Below are 8,381 nucleotides of genomic sequence, written 5' to 3'. Positions count from 1 at the left end.
TATTTTTGATGGTTGGATCTTTTGGCTGTTCTAAAAATGCCGAACTAGTGCATATTTGCAACATCCTCAGTAGTCTAAACAGCCGTTGTTTTCGGAGCATTGCCGAAATATTCCGTTTCCACCACGGACTCCGATGCAGGCCGATAATTTGCAGGTTCCGCTACGACCCTTAGCAGGTTAATTTGCTTGAAAAAATTCTTAAGGAGTTTTCACCCATGGTTAAGATCAATATACCCATTGACATTACCTCATCGAGTAGTTGTGAAATGGATAAAAAGTACTCAATGTTAGAAACAAAAAATACCCATTTTTTGACAGCTTGAATAACTTCCGAAAATGGGCAATTTGAATACATAAAATGGGTAAAGTTTTTTTACCGTGTAGTTTGTAGATGGAAAATGGAACTTTGAAATTAATTTTTAGTAGTTTTAAGTTTATTCATGGACAGTTTAGTTCATAAGCCATTTCATAGCACGCTTTGCGGTTCATCAGATTAATTCAAAAAACTTGTTCAAACATCCTAATGGGGTTTTTCATTGAAAAACCCGGGGCGGTGCACCATGGATACGAGGGTCTGCCTCAAAGGGAAGAAGAGCGTATTCGCATAAGAATAAGAAGAGTCGCAGATTTGATAGAGGTAAAACAGATTCAAGATAATCTGCATAAGGTGTATGCATGTGTGTACAATAATATTATTGGTGGCAAACACCTTGAGAATTTCAAAAAGGCTGAAAGCACTAGTTTCTATATTCAAAACTTCGAATTAATTTCGTTTTTAATAATTGCTTTTTTTGGAAAATGAAGTAGTATTTACGCAATGCCGATCTTGCCAATCGTAAAACCAAAACTCTCGCTTTACGAGTGCCTATACCTTTTCTGGAATCATCTTGGGTTTTCACGTCATTTGCAGTTTGACAAGGCCATAATTTTATGTTGGAACGGTCTATCCCAAGGGGTGAATGTTTTGACGTTTCTTTGAAAAATGAGCGAAGCCAACATAAGCTGGCTTCAGGTAACTGGCGTCCCTATCTCTACATACAGAGTTTGACAATAGGCAACATCGTTTTTCCACCGATCAATGGGGGTCAGTTTGACAACGTCAAAATCGCTTGAAATGTCATCAACAAACAGCGGTAGCAGTAAACAATAGCAAACAATACACGCTTTCTCTATTTTGATGCAAGCTAAAGTGCTCTTCGTTTGTATTTAGACAAGTTTCGTTAATTTTGTTCCAAACAAAGTTTTTTATGTTGACTACGCCAATATGACGTCATGTCATCCTCTTGGCTGGCTTCCTGGCTCGGCTAGCTGCCAAAAATGACAGCGAACGCGCTTTAAGCAACGTTCACATCGCTACGAGCCAATGTTGTTAACTCGACCTGAAAGTTATCGAATGCAAACTAACTTCATTTTGATGTGCTTAACTGGTACTCAGGTAATAAAAGCGTTCGAATTTTGTGGAGAAGAAGCGATGCAAGACAAAGCGTAATTTCTCATATATTGTTAATAATCACTTGTTTCGATCCAACTTTTAAACAGTGTTTACAGTTCATGTGAACAGACCTTTAACATTTGAAGCGTAGCTAGCGCTACTGGCATTTGGTGGCAGTTTCAGGCAACAAACAGTTTTCATGGAGCTGGTCTATCCCTAAGAAAGATTATAGGAAGGGCAATCCCTCGGGTGGATTGCATTGGCAGCGATGCCAGATTTACAGACATGTCTGTATTTTAAAGACTTTTGATCTAGGGGCAGATCACTCTAAGAATGTATAACAAATTTGCATCAAATTAGAAAAAAATGCATTTAATTTCCATTTTTGCATCAGCTTGGCACTCCCTCGCAGTAAAAATTGTTTAACAAACGTCCTACGCTGATCCACTTTGTTCGACGTTTTGTTAAATGTAGGGCTAGTTTTTCTGTAGGGTTTTGACGTCTTACACGCAACGCAAACCATATAGCAGGCAACGCAAAAACATTGCACGCAACGCAAAATACATTATGAATTTTGATGGAAATAAATGCATTTAATTTCGCTGATTTTTAAAAATGCATCACAAGTGATCTGCCCCTAGCTTTTGATGGTCTCCTACAGACGTAATCAGAAATCTAGACTTTTTAAAGAGTAATAGTGGTTAACAAAATTGGACTAGAATAATTTGACCCGAATACGAGTGATTCCTTCACAATAGTTTCCTAATTTCAAGCTACTTTTAAAGTAACAACCTAGTGTAAATAGGATTTACACAACCATCTACAGACTTTTACAGACATTTTAATTATTCTTCTACAGACATTTCACAAAAACGTGTGGCGTCGCTGGTGCCCAGAAAAATAATGAATAGTCCCACCAGGAGTACTTGCTCCAAATTTGAAGCAAATCGGACATGTTTAGCTACCGGACCAACGCGCCTGAAGTTTGTATGGGATTTTTCGACAATTTACATGTAGGAAAAACCCACTAAATCGCATTTTCGCCGCTAGATGGCGCTGTATACATCGTATTATCACTGTAAGTGAAAATAAGAAAGATAATTTAACTGTCCACAACTTTGTCGAAGACTGCTAGTCAATCCGGCTGTGTTAAAAGAAGTTATTAAACATTTAACGAAGTGATGTCTGAGTCAGTTTTGCATGGGGCCTATTGTTTTTTATATATTATTTTCTACCTGATTATATTGTTTTGTTTGCATTACATTTCTAATTTAGTATATTGGGTGTTCAGCCACAAGTAGTGACTTTTCATCCCTACTGTTTACATGATTCAGTTAATTATTATTTAGATATAATATGCTTTCGCAGTTACGTATTTTTTCAGTAGTATGTTTTAAACCTACTTGTCTTGTGAATAAGGAGCTTAACAAATCTTATAAACTATCTTATAAACTATAAAGAGGGCTAATTGTTGCAATTGAAGATTGTAACGTTTTTTGTCGGAAGTTGCTTATAATACTGTTCGTCATAATTTCTAATGTTTCTATGTTTGCGAGTCTGTGCAAATCATTTGTGCTAAACCAGGGAGGACGCTTCAAAATCATTTTGAGAATTTTATTCTGAATCCTTTGAAGCGTTTTCTTCCTAGTAGCACAACAACTTGCCCAGATTGGCACTGCATATAGCATTGCCGGTCTAAATATTTGTGTAAAAATTAATAGTTTGTTCTTTAGGCAAAGCCTAGAATTCCTATTTATAAGAGGGTATAAACATTTTATATATTTGTTGCATTTTGTTTGGATTCCTTCAATGTGATCCTTAAAAGTGAGTTTTTTTATCGTAAATCAAACCCAAGTATTTAACTTGATTTGACCACGTTAAATTCAAACCATTAAATTTAATAATATGGTTATTATTTGGTTTAAGACAAGAAGCTCTTGGCTTATGCGGAAACACAATCAATTGTGTTTTGCCGCATTAGTGGAAATTTTCCATTTTTTCAGGTAATCATTGAAAATATTCAAGCCTTGTTGCAGTCGACTGCAGATAATACGAAGACTCCTACCAGTTGCTGAGATGCTAGTATCATCACAGAAAAATGATTTTTTACAGCCTGTAGGTAGATTTGGAAGATCAGAGGTAAAAATATTGTATAGGATTGGTGCGACGCTTGATCCTTGAGGGACGCCTGCTTTAACGGGTAGCTTATTAGATTTACAATTCTGATAAGAAGCCTGTAGGGTAAGGTTAGTAACATAATTTTTTATTATCTTTATTATGTAAATTGGAAAATTGAAATCCCACATTTTGGCAATCCTTTGTGCCAAATACTGTCGAAAGCTTTTTCGATGTCTAGAAGAGCAACTCCAGTGGAATAGCCCTCTGAGATATTTGCCTTTATCATGTTAGTTACTCTCACAAGTTGATGAGTAGTTGAATGTCCAATACGAAATCCAAACTGCTCATCAAGAAAAATAGAATTCTCATTGATATGTGTTATCATTCTAGTTAGGATGATTTAAAAAAAAAATACTAATAGAAGAGAGTCAACTAATTGGTCGATAGCTAGATGCTTCTGCTGGGTTTTTATCTGGCTTCAAAATGGGAATAACCTTGGTATTTTTCCATCTTTCAGGAAAGTATGCTAATTTAAAACATTTGTTGAATATTTTGACCAAGTATCTCATGGTGATTTCTGGAAGGTTTTTAAGAAGAATGTTGAAAATTCCATCATAACCTGGAGCTTTCATATTTTTTAACTTTTTCATGATGGATTTGATCTCGTTATAGTTTGTTTCAACAATATCGTCTAGAGACAATACAAATATGAAACGTTTTCATATTTTTGTAAGACTTCGGTTTCAATAGGACTCACAACGTTGAGATTAAAATTATGGACGCTCTCAAACTGCTGAGCAAGTTTTTGAGGTTTTTCTTCATTTGTAAGAAGTATGTGCTCACCTTCCTTCAAAGCTGGAATTGGTTTCTGAGATTTCTAAAGAACCTTAGAAAGTTTCCAGAAAGGTTTTGAATTTGGCTTGATTTGCTCAACCTCTTTCGCGAAATTTTTATTTCTTAAGAGTGTGAATCTATGCTTAATTTCTTTTTGTAGATCCTGATAGATACATTTCATAGCAGGATCACGAGAACGATGATATTGACGTCTTCGAACATTATTCAAGCAAATCAGAAGTTGAAGATCGTCGTCAATAATAGGAGCGTTAATTTTTAGCATTGAAAATGCTTTACTCTACTATATGTGGCTGGGGCTAGGTGTAAAACTAAAATCTGATTTCAAACTGCGTCACGAAAATATGGCATAATTTTAAACAACTGTAGCGTTGTTAATTGTTGATGAATTTGCGTCATTTAAATACTAATAGATTCAAAGAAGTCCAACTTCAAAAATTGGTGGCAACTATAAATTGATATTTCAACTGTACGCTATTGAACAATCCGTATCATTTTAAAAAACTTTGGGAAAATTTCAGAAAACAAAGTTTTCGCTTACGTTTTGTTAATTATTGATGGATTTTCATGATTCGAACACCAATCGACTCAGAAAATTGCCAGGTAAAATTGTTATCAAATTTATCTGTGTATTTTATTAGTACACTATTGGAAAATCCGTAAATAAGCAATAAATAGGGAAAACATCCAATTTCCACTAATTTAGCGCAAGACTTTCCCTAACACGGACCTCATCTCGACATTCATAAGCGTCACAATTCATCGCTTGATATAAAAGGAATGTTTTGACCGAATTCCTTCATTGTCATGCCTGCTCTGCTAGCAGAACCAGTTGGATTATCGCTATTGTTGCTTGTAGGATAGTTGTTAGATTTTTCATTTGATCACGAGCTACGGAAGGGGAAAGTTTGTCTGTGTGCGCTGGAAGGATTTTGTTCGCGGCTTCAAACGACGATGGCGGACCAAAAGCGAGATGGCGAATTGCTGGTTTATGCCGTGCGTATCAGCCGTGCAGGCAAGGCTCAAATCGTTCCATAGGATTTTCGCCACGTATCCCAAAACATAGTTATTAGCAAACCGTCTAATATTACATAATGGTAAAAGAATTCAATTAGAAAATTCCTTTTATTAACTTGTATTAAGTTTGTGCTTGGTAATTCTGTGCCTTTACCAGTGAATCATAATATATGAAAATATTCTTCACAATAATCTACACGCCACCGTAAAACTACCTAAAATTCAGTACTTTTGACTCAATCTCGTGGTATCGTGCAGGAAGGTGAAATTAGGTAAACCGTGTTGAAGGTAGTTTCCATTTAACTACGGCAAAAATAATAACTCAACCTTGAGTTTAATTTACTTAAATTTAAGTTGAATTTACCTAATTTTGAGTATACCCCAAACAACTTAAAAGTACCTTACTGCACGAAGACCTCGACTGAGTCGAATCTCTCGTTTTGTTTTTGACAACACTAATAGGTGCGAAAGCGACGCACAGCTCAAAAGTACCTAAATTTAAGTTAAAAGAACTTATTCTGTAGGTTATTTTCTGGTAGCGTGTACCGACCCGATAGTTTTTTCAAACGTTTAAATAAATCAGTGAATGTGGCAACCCTGCCACTAAGCAAAAGTCACATCGAAAATAATGATGAAAATATTTTTATTTGTCGCACAAAAGGATGGTCTGCACCAAAAAGTTGATAAAAGATATCACCTTGTGTTATATAGTGCTCGTTTGACATGAGCTGTGAAAGAGGAATGTTCGTCTGTGTATATACAGCAGAAACGAATCGCCGGTGCGACAAGGTTCGAATTGATTCAAAGGATTCTCGTCCCGTATTCTAAAACATAGTTATTAGCAAACTGTCCTTATTAGGACGAATATATAATGGAAAAAAAATTATTTGCTCCTTGAAGGGTTAATACTGATGCATTTTCAATGTAACTGCGGTCGTGTCTTGTGCACATCCCTTTATTTTTTCTGTGTTGTTGGTACTGATAAATTTTTAGCATCAACTATAGAATTACTTAAATTTTGTAATACCATACCTTTCGCAATTCGCTTTGTGATAATTGAACACTAAGCTTATGAGATTGGAAACAGCTTCTTGAGAAAGTGAAAAAGTTACTGGAAGATGATCGGAATCAAAGTCAGCATGTGTAATCAATTCGCTACAAAGGTGACTTTGATCTGTCAAAACCAAATCAATTGTTGATGGATTCCTTACAGACTAATAGCACGTAGGGCCATTCGGGAACAGAATTGAATAATAACCAGCAGAGTAATCATTAAAAAGTAGTTTACCGTTGGAATTGCTTTGAGCATTATTCCAGGCTCGGTGTTTGGCGTTAAAATCACCGGTTATGAAGAATTTCGACAGATTTCTTGTAAGTTTTTGTAAGTCTCCTTTCAAGAAATTAGTTTGCTCGCCAGTGCACTGAACAGGCAAATAGGATGCAGCAATAAAAATGATACCAAGATCAGTTTCAACTTCGATACCCAAACTCTCGATCACCTTGGTGTCAAGAGACGGCGTAACGGAATGCGATTGCGTGACCGCTATTGCGATTCCTCCGCCGAATCCAACAATTCGATCAAATCGATGAATAACAAAATTAGAGTTACTCTTCAATTTAATGTTCAGTTTTAAAAAAGTTTCGGTCACAACGGCGATATGCACATTATGTATCCTCAAGAAGTTGAAAAATTCGTTTTCGCATGTTTTTAATGAACGAGCATTCCAATTTAATAAATTTTAATGATTATTTAAAGTCATTGTTAAAGTTTAATTTCATTACAATTTTGTTAGCAAATTCCCACCCTGCTTGAAAAGCTTCGAACATGGAACTAGAATTTAACATGGCAATCATCATAGGTAACATAGAGTCTTGCACTAGGGGCAGATCACTTGTGATGCATTTTTAAAAATCAGCGAAATTAAATGCATTTCTTTCTATCAAAATAGAAATTCGTAATGTATTTTGCATTGCGTGCAATGTATTTTGCGTTGCGTGTAAGACGTCAAACCCTACAAAAAAATCAGCACTACATTCAACAAAACGTCGAACAAAGTGAATAAGCGTAGGACGTTTGTTAAACAAAATTTTCTGCGAGGGAGTGCAAAGTTGATGCAAAAATGGAAATTAAATGCATTTTTTTTTTCAAATTTGATCTGCCCCTAGGTCTTGCAAGTATTTAAATTTTTCTTCCGTTACACTACCCAGATCCATTGGACTAAAGGAAGCGTTGGGTGCAAACGAGTTTGTAGGCGTGGTAACGGTAGCCGTTATTTTGGCATTGTTACCTGCCACTGAAGCATAAGATGACACACCATTGTAGGATGGTGTGACGGAGGTAGAAGAAGTTGTTAATCTGTTTTGAATCAGATTAACACGTTTGGACGTGTTTTCTTGAAGTGTAGCTGAAAAAGTAGGTACATTTTTATTTGTTGTTTTTGTTGTCTAGAACGAGAATTTATAATTTTTTCTCGAACAGGACAACCCCAGAAATTCGATTTTTGATTTTAGCTACAATTAGCGCATTTGAAACTTTTTGTGGTTTTTTCACCGGACAAGTATCTTTCGTGTGTGATTTATCACCACAGATCATACATTTGGAATCCAAATGACATTTTTTTTGCCGTGCCCAAAGCCTTGGCATCTACGACACTGGGCCAGATTTTGAATTCTGCCCCTATGTCGTCTATAATGTTCCCACTTTACTCGCACGTGGAACATAAAACGTGCTTTTTCAAATACTTTCAAATTATTAACCTCATTACGGTTAAAATGAATTAAATAATGCTCCTGGATAATTCCAGAGCGTACTGGCGTGTTCTCGCCGCTAGCCTTTCTCTTCATAAGAATAACTTGTGAAGGAGAAAAGTCAAGTAAATTTTTCAATTCGTTGGATATTTCATCCAAACTTTGACCTTGAGGTAGCCCTTTCAAGACAGCCTTGAATGGTCTGTCTTGAAAT

Source organism: Topomyia yanbarensis, chromosome 2 (genome assembly GCF_030247195.1).
Source record: "Topomyia yanbarensis strain Yona2022 chromosome 2, ASM3024719v1, whole genome shotgun sequence".
Lineage (NCBI taxonomy): Eukaryota > Metazoa > Arthropoda > Insecta > Diptera > Culicidae > Topomyia > Topomyia yanbarensis.
This window is presented reverse-complemented; position numbering follows the sequence as displayed.